This window comes from Bufo bufo, chromosome 2 (assembly GCF_905171765.1).
Source record: "Bufo bufo chromosome 2, aBufBuf1.1, whole genome shotgun sequence".
Taxonomy (NCBI): Eukaryota; Metazoa; Chordata; class Amphibia; order Anura; family Bufonidae; genus Bufo; species Bufo bufo.
Genome location: NC_053390.1, coordinates 42,207,626 through 42,220,260, shown reverse-complemented (window position 1 = coordinate 42,220,260; position 12,635 = coordinate 42,207,626).

Below are 12,635 nucleotides of genomic sequence, written 5' to 3'. Positions count from 1 at the left end.
AGGGTGTCGTTAGCCGTAATCCCTCACCTCACAGCAGTGTCTGTATAAGCTCTTTCACTGTTCACCCTGCTGTCTGGGATCACAAGGCTTCACTTGAGTCCTTTTTTCAATTCTTGGTAGTTGGTGCTCAATGAACTGCTTCCTCACTCCCCCACTATCTGGACAGGACCTTTCTTGTCCCCTCTCCACCTAAGAGCTCATGCACACATTAGTGTTTGGTCAGTGATTTCCATCAGTGAATGTGAGCCAAAACCAGGATTGAAGCCTCCACAGACATAAGGTATAAGGGAAAGATCTGCACCTGTTCTGTGTTTAGAGCCGCATCTGGTTTTGGCTCAGAATCACTGATGGCAATCACTGACCGAACACTGACTATGTGAATGAGGCATAACTCTGATTATAGAATCCTCAACTGCACTAGACTTCCCCCTACTGGCAGGAAGTCGGACAAGCCCACTCTAGCAGCTGTTGTCACACAATTCCTCCCCCTGCTGAATAAGATGACATAGTATATGTGACATACATAACATTACATAGAAATGCATATAAAACATATAAGAACGTAGCAATTAAAGAGCACAATAGTAATACTCCTGGGTCTGGGGTATTACACACCCCCATGGAGAAAGGCAAGCCGCCCTAGACTTGTGCTTAGGGTTCCTCTTAGTAGTCTTGCATCAGATGTCCAAGCATTAATTAAATGAGAAGATGGAAAATTATGACCCTTAGGTACCCCTCCCTACTATTACAGTCGACAATATTGGGATTTTCAGCTAACAAAAACAATTTATGTCAATGTCTGCCCTGACTGCCCCCACCCTGAGCTCCAGAGAGGGCTGAGTCAGAATATTTAACTCTGGCCCAGACTGACTCATGCAGAAGAATGCTGAACATACGTTACATAGAAACAGATAACATTACCAGTGCAATAATAAGGAAGTGAGGATATCCCTTCTATTGGAAAGCAAGCTGTCCTCAGGTGTTACTTGGATCCATTTGTGGTAGCATGGCACATGTTCCCAAAGACACAGATCAAAGCTGGCCCTCCCTATGCTACGGGGAAAAAAAGGGTTAACTGTGCACAACATTCACATCCTAGATTCTGTCTGACTACCACAGTAGCAAATGATCAAGCGCTAGAGTCACCGAGCGATAGTACATAAGGTAGGGTGGCTAGCTAACTAGCAAAAATATATTAAAAGTCCATTTAAAGTAAAATAAGAATACGGTAAGTCCTCAACTTGCAGCGTTAAGGAAGAATCAAGAGTCCCAGAAACACAATACCAGGTCACACTGTGGCTCAGATCCATTAAGAGTCCATGGCAATGGGTTTGGTCCTTAAAAACATAGCAAAAACATCTCAAGGAGTGCAGGTGATGTTTGAGTCCATCCCTTGGGTGCCAGCTTGGAACGTTAAATAACAGATCTCAGGTGGGTCTTTGCTTAACCTGAGAAAGTAAGGCACAAGATGCACCAACCTGAATGAACGGAGTCCTTTTTGAAGGCAAGAGGGTGGCTGTGTAGGACCCAAACATTAAAACAAACAGGGGCCGGTCTCATGTATCTCACCCTCCTGAAGCTCGTTGGGCTCCTAGGTCTTTTAGCCTTACTGAAGAACTTCAGGTCTGGTTGGAACCCATGGCCCCCAGTGCAGCAACTGAATCCTGAAATGTGGAATCCTGAGGGCTGTCATTGCTGGATTTGGCGCTCTCGGCAGCTGTAACGCCAGTAGAGATTTCATCTGTGATGCTCTGGTGACCTCCAGTGGCCACAGACAGAACTGCAGGATCACTGGCTGCTTGAGCTGATGAAGAGGGCCCACATGATTCTGCTGGAGCATGAGGATGGCGTATCTCTGGCTCCAGAGATGATGGCAGAATGGTTTTGTAGCACCAGGAATCATTAGCATAGGCTGTGGCGAAACCAACCTCACCACTGGGTTTTGGAGAGGCCTGTTTACCAGCCTCTTGCCTCAGGATTATGGCCCATACTAACTTTAAAGGAGAAGACAGACTGACCGCATAGCTTAAATCTGTCTTTGGAATTGTATTTTGTTATGTGAGGGTACCCAGATAGCTAATTTTATTGTATTCGTGTATTCTGAGTGCATTTCACCTAATGATATGCACTCAGACTTGAGCTATCTGGGAATATGTTAAATGTCTGTGTTTGCTGTCGAGGAGTGACATTGTGTGTTTGGGTGGTGATTTCTGTCCTGTTGTCTCCACATGTGTATTGGCGATTTCCCTTTGTCCTGAGAGATAATTGAATTGCTCCTCGGGTGTCTCTAGGGCAGAGAGGAGGAAACCATGATGCATTGTGTGGATGTGTTGTGTCTGTGTATCCTGAGTTGCTACGTATCTGTCCTGTGTCACAGTCTTCCTTCTGGTCCCCTAGGGGTGTGTCCACCAGATGGGGACCTGCATAAATACGGGCGGGTAGCCCTCAATAAAGTGTGCCTGTTTTATCCTTCATCATGTTGAGGCTGGTGATTGGGTAACTGATCAACACTGGGGGATTGCTATACGCTGGGAGATTTGCTATACTCCCCTGGCTATAACTACTAGCTCTTTTAAGAGCTGTTCCTGCTCTCTGGTTTTAGGAGAGGTTCACCCACTGGAGCCTGGAGCCTTGTCGTAGGTCCAGGGTGGGTAGGAGACGGTGAGACCTCAACCAAGCTTCGGCGGTTCGTGGGGTCTGCAGTGCGTACAGTGTCAAGTGGAGTGCTTGGAGTCCTCAGAAAGCACTAGGAGCATCTATCAACGGATGTACCCGGTCGGGGTGCCAGGAGATCCGTTACATTTGGTGGCAAGCAGTGGGATGGCGTCCTAGTGTGAGGAGAAGCAGCTCGGACACCGTTCGTGGAGCATATTGAGGGCAACGCTAGTATCCGTACAGCGCCCCTGGCTACCGCAGCAGGATGGAATCAACTAGTCTTCGGACAGCGTTCTATGACGAAGAGGAGGAGGCAGCTGCAGACTACAGGGATGCAGACAGAAAGTAAGTCTGGTATGATGCCCTGGAAAATGCCCAGCGGTGGCGAGGTGAGAGTCTCCCCAGTTATGAGCAGCAGCTAAAGAAGCGTGTGGCGATGCGGATGGGTCTCTTGGGAGAGCAGCCCCTGGATGACTGGGTAACAGAGCTCCAGAGCCTGGTATGCAAGGAGCTTTGGCTAGAGAACGCTTACCAGGCCCTAAGGTGGCATGTCATTCAACATTCCCCCTGGGCAGCTGAGCATGACAAGCCAGAGGGAGAGGAGTTTTATGGTCCTGGCTTGTTATGGGAGTCCTTTGCAGAGCCTAACTTTGGGAGCCCTGCACAGTCCAGACTTCAGAACATTTTCTACGAGAGGGAGGTTAGGCTGGATTGGGAGGACCCCCACGAGGTAGAGAAAGACCTGGCTCACCTAGCAACCCTGGAGTGGGAACTGGGGCAGGACTACCGAGATCTCTTCCACTCCATTGAGAGGGCTCAGCGAGAGAGCAGAGTGTCAGACCCAGGTCCAGAGCCCTTCAGCTGGGAGGATATTGTGGAGGTGTACTGGGAGGACCCGACTGAAGTATCCCCTGCTTCAGTACCAGCTACAGAGGTAGGGGACCTCATAGACTGGTCCTGGGTGGAAACCCATATGGCAGGTGGAGATGGGACCGAGATCTCTCCACTGGCCCTACAGGGATGCTGGGCAGTCGGCCCAGATCCCCAACGGCAGCCGGAGTTTCAGGGAGTAGGGACAGTTGGTCCTGCTCCCCAGCGGCAGTATGTTTTGCAGGGAGAGGAGAGCATCGTCTCCATGCCCCAGCGGCAGTGTACTTTGAAGGGAGAGGAGACAACCGGTCTCTCTCCCTAACCACAGGGAGACAGCACCCCTAACTCCAATGGTGCAGATGGGACCGCAGTCTCTGCACCAGGCCTACCGGGATACTGGACGGCCGGTACAGATCCCCCACCAACCCCGCAGGAATGCCAGGAGGAGGAGTAAGCGATTCCTCCTCTCCACAGCCGATCTGCAACAAGGTCCAGGGGATAGGATTCCATGACCACATCCCAGCGGAAGAGCTGGCATCTGGGCAGAGCGCAGTCGGCCTCTGCCCTCCTCTATCCTCTTCTCCAGAGGCTGAGTCCACACCGGCTTCCCCAGCGGAAGAGCTGGCATCTGGGCAGAGCGCAGTCGGCCTCTGCCCTCCCCTATCCTCTTCTCCAGAGGCTGACTTTCCACAGGCTACCCCAGCGGCAGAGCTGGCATCTGGGCAGAGCGCAGTCGGCCTCTGCCCTCCCCTATCCTCTTCTGCAGAGGCTGAATTTCCACAGGCTACCCCAGCGGAATTGCTGGCATCTGGGCAGAGCGCAGTTGGCCTCTGCCCTCCTCTATCCTCTTCTCCAGAGGCTGATTTTCCACAGGCTACCCCAGCGGAAGCACTGGCATCTGGGCAGAGCGCAGTCGGCCTCTGCCCTCCCCTATCCTCTTCTCCAGAGCCGGACTTCCCACAGGCTACCCCAGCGGAAGAGCTGGCATCGGGGCAGAGCGCAGTCTGCCTCTGCCCACCAAGTACCTACAGCTCCAAGCTAGAGAGCAACAAGGAAGCAAGGAGTAGCAGATGCCCACTCAACAGCTGGGGACATACAGAACAGAGCCAGGCCCCAAGATTCAACAGGTCCCGTATTGGGTTGTGGTTGGACTGCCAGACTAACTCAGGTACTGACCGGGAGGTCAGGTATCTGGTTAGTCTTCCCTGGGAGGGGGAGATGTGTGGCGAAACCAACCTCGCCACCAGCCTCTTGCCTCAGGATTATGGCCCATACTAACTTTAAAGGAGAAGACAAACCGGCCGCACAGCTTAAATCTGTCTTTGGAATTGTATTTTGTTATGTGAGGGTACCCAGATAGCTAATTTTATTGTATTCGTGTATTCTGAGTGCAATTCACCTAATGATATGCACTCAGACTTGAGCTATCTGGGAATATGTTAAATGTCTGTGTTTGCTGTGGGGGTGTGATATTGTGTGTTTGGGTGGTGATTTCTGTCCTGTTGTCTTCACATGTGTATTGGCGATTTCCCTTTGTCCTGAGAGATAATTGAATTGCTCCTTGGGTGTCTCCAGGGCAGAGAGGAGGAAACCATGATGCATTGTGGGGATGTGTTGTGTCTGTGTATCCTGAGTGCTACGTCTCTGTCCTGTGTCACAGTCTTCCTTCTGGTCCTCTAGGGGTGTGTCCACCAGATGGGGACCTGCATAAATACGGGCGGGTAGCCCTCAATAAAGTGTGCCTATTTTATCCTTCATCATGTTGAGGCTGGTGTTTGGGTAACTGATCAACACTGGGGGATTGCTATACGCTGGGAGATTTGCTATACTCCCCTGGCTATAACTACTAGCTCTTTTAAGAGCTGTTCCTGCTCTCTGGTTTTAGGAGAGGTTCACCCACTGGAGCCTGGAGCCTTGTCGTAGGTCCAGGGTGGGTAGGAGACGGTAAGACCTCAACCAAGCTTCGTCGGTTCGTGGGGTCTGCAGTGCGTACGGTGTCAAGTGGAGTGCTTGGAGTCCTCAGAAAGCACTAGGAGCACCTATCAACGGAGGTACCCGGTCGGGGTGCCAGGAGATATTACAGTCGACAATATTGGGATTTTCAGCTAACAAAAACAATTTATGTCAAAGTCTGCCCTGACTGCCCCCACCCTGAGCTCCAGAGAGGGCTGAGTCAGAATATTTAACTCTGGCCCAGACTGACTCATGCAGAAGAATGCTGAACATACGTTACATAGAAACAGATAACATTACCAGTGCAATAATAAGGAAGTGAGGATATCCCTTCTATTGGAAAGCAAGCTGTCCTCAGGTTGTACTTGGATCCATTTGTGGTAGCATGGCACATGTTCCCAAAGACACAGATCAAAGCTGGCTCCCTCCCCTCCCTATGCTACGGGGGAAAAAAGGGTTAACAGTAAACAACATTCACATCCTAGATTCTGTGTCATGGTCTTACCTTCTTGCTGTTCTCCTTCGTTTGACATGTGCTGGCGGCCATCTTGGTTTCTGGGTTTCTTGTAGCCTCCCACCCTGCGGCTCCTCCTTCCCACTGGGAGGAGCTGGATGCCTAGCTCATATATATAGGAGGTCTGTGGCTTCAGTTCCTTGCTTGGTCCTCCTGTGTTCACATGCTTCTAGACTGCTGCTGCTTCTGGTTCCTGATCCTGGTTTCGTCCGACTACCCTGCTGGTTCCTGATCCTGGTTTCGTCCGACTACCCTGCTGGTTCCTGATCCTGGCTTCGTCTGACTACCCTGCTGGTTCCTGATCCTGGCTTCGTCTGACTACCCTTCTGGTTCCTGACCTCTGGCTTCGCAAAGACTCTGCTTCGGTTTCGCCATCCGTTTGGACTTTTGCTTTACAGCTTTATTTTCAATAAAGCCTTCTTATTTTCACTTATCCCTTGTTGTACGTCTGGTTCATGGTTCCGTGACATTAGGACCAAGCCATGAATTCTGACGGTACAGGGCCATCCTCGCTACCCACGCTGGTTGCCAGACTTGATCAGCAGGATCACCTGTTGGGTCGGTTCGCTGTGGCGTTGCAAACGCTGCTTGAACGCACGGCTCATTTCGCTCCCGTTGCCGATGGGTCGGTTGTCGCTCCTGGGCCCGCTCCTACTGCCGCTCCGGTTGTTGCGCCAGAGTCTACCCCGACACCTGTTGTTGCACCTGCGGTGTTTCGGGGTATGACCGGTTCTGCCCCTCTTCCACAGCGCTTTGGGGGAGAGCCAACTCAGTGCCGAGGTTTCCTTAACCAGGTAGGCATTTATTTCGAGTTGCTGCCACATGCCTTTCCCACTGAGAGATCAAAGGTGGGCTTCTTGATCTCGCTGCTCTCGGACAAGGCCTTGGCCTGGGCCAGCCCTTTATGGGAGAACAACAATCCGGTGGTTGCCGAGTTTTCCGGTTTTGTTGCTTCTCTTCGGAAGGTATTCGATGTGCCGGCTCGTGCTGCCTCTGCTGCGAAGCTCCTTATGTCCATCAGACAGGGTTCACGATCCGTAGCTGAATACGCCATTGAGTTTCGTACCCTGGCAGCAGAGGTGGGCTGGAATAATGAGGCTCTGGTCGCTGCTTTCTCTCATGGTCTCTCGGATGCCTTGAAGGATGAGGTTGCAGCTAAGGACCTACCAGTGGAGCTCGAGTCTCTTATTTCTTTCCTGATTTTGATTGACACCAGACTCAGGGAGAGACCTTCCTTTAAGGAGAGCCTGCGGAGGTTTTCTAACAGATTGGCGCCTACGTTTGTTGTCCCACCCGTGCCTCCCTCTCCTCCCACGCCTCCTGGGGATGACTTGTCTGGGGGTGAACCCATGCAGCTGGGGTTTGCTCGCCTGTCCGAGGGGGAGAGGGTACTCCGGAGACGCGAGGGCCAATGCATGTACTGTGGTCTCGGTGGGCATTTTCGGTTGGCATGTCCGAACCGTCCGGGAAACGCTCGCACCTGAGATCCTGTCGGGGGCAGATCTTGGGTGGAGTCTCCTCGTCCCCGGTTTCCCGTGTTGACAAACCACTGATCACTGTTGTCCTCTCCTGGGTCGGGGGCTCGGTGACGACCCAGGCGTTGGTGGACTCTGGTGCCGGTGGTTTGTTCATTGATAATGTGTTCGCTGCCGCCAATTCCATTCCTCTGCAGGCTCGAGGTTCCCCACTGGCTCTTGAGGCGATAGACGGCAGACCCCTTCTGCCGCCACACGTGACTCATGAGACCCTTCCAGTGGGGATAGCCATTGGTGCCGTTCACAGAGAGTCGGTCTGCCTCCAGGTTATTTCGTCTCCACACTACTCGGTGGTCTTGGGGTACCCCTGGCTCCGGAAGCATAATCCGACTTTCGATTGGAGATCGGCCGAGATCCTCTCGTGGTCACCGCAGTGTGGGGCTAGTTGCATCCATGGGTCTGTCAAGTTGCTGTGTACTTCCTCGGACTCTCTGTTGCCTCCTGAATACGAGGAGTACCGGGATGTATTCGATAAGGTGCGCACGGTTGCCCTACCTCCGCACCGCCCATACGATTGTGCCATAGAGTTACAATCTGGTGCCGTTCCTCCTCGTGGCAAAGTCTATCCACTGTCGGTAGCGGAGAATGAGGCCATGGAGGAGTACGTGAGGGAGGCGCTTTCACGCGGACACATTCGCAAATCCTCGTCCCCGGCAGGGGCTGGATTTTTCTTTGTGAAAAAGAAGGGCGGTGAGTTGAGGCCTTGCATCGATTACAGGGGTCTCAATCGCATCACGATCAAGAACGCTTACCCGATACCCTTGATTTCTGAGCTGTTCGATCGCCTTAAAGGGGCCACGGTCTTTACCAAACTCGACCTGAGGGCGGCATATAACCTGGTAAGGATCAAGGCGGGCGATGAGTGGAAGACCGCGTTTAACACCAGGACCGGTCATTATGAATCCTTGGTTATGCCCTTTGGGTTGTGCAATGCGCCCGCAGTCTTTCAGGAATTCATCAACGATGTTTTCCGTGACCTGTTGCAGCAGTGTGTGGTGGTCTATTTGGATGACATCTTGGTATATTCTGAATCCATGGAGGCCCACATTCTGGATGTCAGACGAGTGTTGCAACGGTTACGAGAGAACAAGCTGTTCGGTAAGCTTGAGAAATGCGAATTTCACCGATCCCAGGTAACCTTCTTAGGTTACATCATTTCCGCTGAGGGGTTCTCCATGGATCCTGAGAAGGTTTCGGCTGTCTTACAGTGGCCCCAGCCCAGTGGTCTTCGTTCCCTGCAGCGCTTTTTGGGCTTCGCCAATTATTATCGGAAGTTCATCAGGGACTTTTCCATACTAGCCAAGCCTCTCACGGATCTGACCAGGAAGGGCAGTAATTCCCAGGTCTGGCCGCTCGAGGCCATCCGAGCTTTTGAGGCTCTAAAGTCCGCCTTTGTGTAGGCTCCGATTCTGTCGCATCCCAACCCTGGGTTGCCCTTTGTCCTCGAGGTGGACGCGTCTGAGACGGGAGTAGGCGCCCTTCTGTCTCAGCGTAGAACACCAGAGGGTCCTCTGCTTCCTTGTGGGTTTTACTCCCGGAAACTGTCTTCCGCGGAGTGCAACTATCAGATTGGTGACAGGGAGTTATTGGCCATCGTGCAGGCCCTTAAAGAATGGAGGCACTTGCTCGAGGGTTCGGTGGTTCCGGTCCTCATCCTGACGGACCACAAGAATCTGACCTACCTTTCTGAGGCCAAGAGATTGACACCACGTCAGGCCAGATGGGCTCTGTTCTTGTCACGTTTGAATTACGTGGTCTCCTACCTACCCGGTTCCAAGAACATCAGGGCGGATGCCTTATCACGGCAGTACTCCGAGCTGTCCAGGGAGAAGTCGATTCCGACTTCGGTCATACCTCCGAATCAGATCTTGGCCGCCATTCGCACCAGCCTGACCTCTCCCCTGGGTGAGCAGATTTTGGCGGCTCAATCTGGTGCTCCCTCTGGGAGACCCAACGGCAGATGTTTTGTGCCTGAGGAGTTGCGCACTCGGTTGTTGCGAACCTACCATAACTCCAAGACCGCGGGGCATCCTGGAAAGAATCAGCTGTCCTGGGCTGTTTCACGTCTGTTCTGGTGGCCTTCCCTACGTTCCGACATCGCCGCATATGTAGCGGCATGCTCCGTTTGTGCCCAGAGTAAGTCTAGTAAGCCTTCTGCAACCCATAGCCACCGGGGAGCGCCCATGGTCACACCTGGGGATGGATTTCATTGTGGACCTCCCTGCATCCCGAGGCCATACGGTCATTCTCATGTTTGTGGATCGGTTTTCCAAAATGTGCCACTGTGTTCCTCTCAAGAAGTTACCCTCTGCACAAGAGTTGGCCACGATTTTTGCCAGGGAGGTCTTCCGGTTGCACGGTTTGCCCAAGGAGATTGTGTCGGATCGGGGGAGTCAGTTTGTGTCCAGGTTCTGGCGCGCCTTTTGCTCCCAGTTGGGGATTCATCTCTCCTTCTCCTCGGCCTACCACCCTCAGTCCAATGGGGCCGCAGAACGATCCAATCAGGCCTTGGAGCAATTCCTTCGTTGCTATGTCTCCGATCACCAAGACAATTGGGTTGACCTCCTGCCTTGGGCTGAGTTTGCCAGGAACACGGCGGTGAACTCTTCCTCTGGGACGTCTCCCTTCATGGCCAATTATGGGTTCCAACCTGCCGTGTTACCGGAGGTATTCTCTCCCCAGGATATTCCGGCTGTGGAGGATCACCTTTCCGTCCTACGTGCTTCTTGGGTACTGATCCAGAAGTCCCTTGAGGTCTCTGCGCAGCGCCAGAGACTCCAGGCTGATCGCAGACGAGCGCCTGCTCCTTCCTACCAGGTCGGAGACCGTGTATGGTTGTCCACCCGCAACCTCAACCTTCGAGTGCCCACTCCCAAGCTGGCGCCTGTTGGTCCCTTCCGAGTGCTTCGCAGGGTAAACCCGGTAGCCTATGCCCTTGCGCTTCCTCCTGGCATGCGGATCTCCAACGTGTTTCATGTCTCCCTGTTGAAGCCACTGGTGTGTAATCGTTTCACTTCCTCGGTTCCTCGGCCTCGTCCGGTCCAAGTGGGTAATCGTGAGGAGTATGAGGTGAGCAATATCCTGGACTCACGCCTGGTCCGCGGTCGGGTGCAGTTTTTGGTCCATTGGCGTGGTTATGGTCCAGAGGAGCGTTCCTGGGTTCCCTCCGCAGATGTCCATGCTCCTGCCTTGCTCCGAGCCTTCCACGCACGCTTCCCTCAGAAACCGTTCTTTACTCCGCGGAGGAGGGGTCCTTGAGGGGGAGGTACTGTCATGGTCTTACCTTCTTGCTGTTCTCCTTCATTTGACATGTGCTGGCGGCCATCTTGGTTTCTGGGTTTCTTGTAGCCTCCCACCCTGTGGCTCCTCCTTCCCACTGGGAGGAGCTGGATGCCTAGCTCATATATATAGGAGGTCTGTGGCTTCAGTTCCTTGCTTGGTCCTCCTGTGTTCACATGCTTCTAGACTGCTGCTGCTTCTGGTTCCTGATCCTGGTTTCGTCCGACTACCCTGCTGGTTCCTGATCCTGGTTTCGTCCGACTACCCTGCTGGTTCCTGATCCTGGCTTCGTCTGACTACCCTGCTGGTTCCTGATCCTGGCTTCGTCTGACTACCCTTCTGGTTCCTGACCTCTGGCTTCGCAAAGACTCTGCTTCGGTTTCGCCATCCGTTTGGACTTTTGCTTTACAGCTTTATTTTCAATAAAGCCTTCTTATTTTCACTTATCCCTTGTTGTACGTCTGGTTCATGGTTCCGTGACATTCTGTCTGACTACCACAGTAGCAAATGATCAAGGGCTAGAGTCACCGAGCGATAGTCCATGTGGTAGGGTGGATAGCTAACTAGCAAAAATATATTAAAAGTCCATTTAAAGTAAAATAAGAATAAGTCCTCAACTTGCAGCGCTAAGGAAGAATCAAGAGTCCCAGAAACACAATACCAGGTCACACTGTGGCTCAGATCCATTAAGAGTCCATGGCAATGGATTTGGTCCTTAAAAACATAGCAAAAACATCTCAAGGAGTGCAGGTAATGTTTGAGTCCATCCCTTGGGTGCCAGCTTGGAACGTTAAATAACAGATCTCAGGTGGGTCTTTGCTTAACCTGAGAAAGTAAGGCACAAGATGCACCAACCTGAATGAACGGAGTCCTTTTTGAAGGCAAGAGGGTGGCTGTGTAGGACCCAAACAATAAAACAAACAGGGGTCGGTCTCATGTATCTCACCCTCCTGAAGCTCGTTGGGCTCCTAGGTCTTCTAGCCTTACTGAAGAACTTCAGGTCTGGTTGGAACCCATGGCCCCCAGTGCAGCAACTGAATCCTGAAATGTGGAATCCTGAGGGCTGTCATTGCTGGATTTGGCGCTCTCGGCAGCTGTAACGCCAGTAGAGATTTCATCTGTGATGCTCTGGTGACCTCCAGTGGCCACAGACAGAACTGCAGGATCACTGGCTGCTTGAGCTGATGAAGAGGGCCCACATGATTCTGCTGGAGCATGAGGATGGCGTATCTCTGGCTCCAGAGATGATGGCAGAATGGTTTTGTAGCACCAGGAATCATTAGCATAGGCTGTGGCGAAACCAACCTCACCACTGGGTTTTGGAGAGGCCTGTTTACCAGCCTCTTGCCTCAGGATTATGGCCCATACTAACTTTAAAGGAGAAGACAGACTGACCGCATAGCTTAAATCTGTCTTTGGAATTGTATTTTGTTATGTGAGGGTACCCAGATAGCTAATTTTATTGTATTCGTGTATTCTGAGTGCATTTCACCTAATGATATGCACTCAGACTTGAGCTATCTGGGAATATGTTAAATGTCTGTGTTTGCTGTCGAGGAGTGACATTGTGTGTTTGGGTGGTGATTTCTGTCCTGTTGTCTCCACATGTGTATTGGCGATTTCCCTTTGTCCTGAGAGATAATTGAATTGCTCCTCGGGTGTCTCTAGGGCAGAGAGGAGGAAACCATGATGCATTGTGTGGATGTGTTGTGTCTGTGTATCCTGAGTTGCTACGTATCTGTCCTGTGTCACAGTCTTCCTTCTGGTCCCCTAGGGGTGTGTCCACCAGATGGGGACCTGCATAAATACGGGCGGGTAGCCCTCAATAA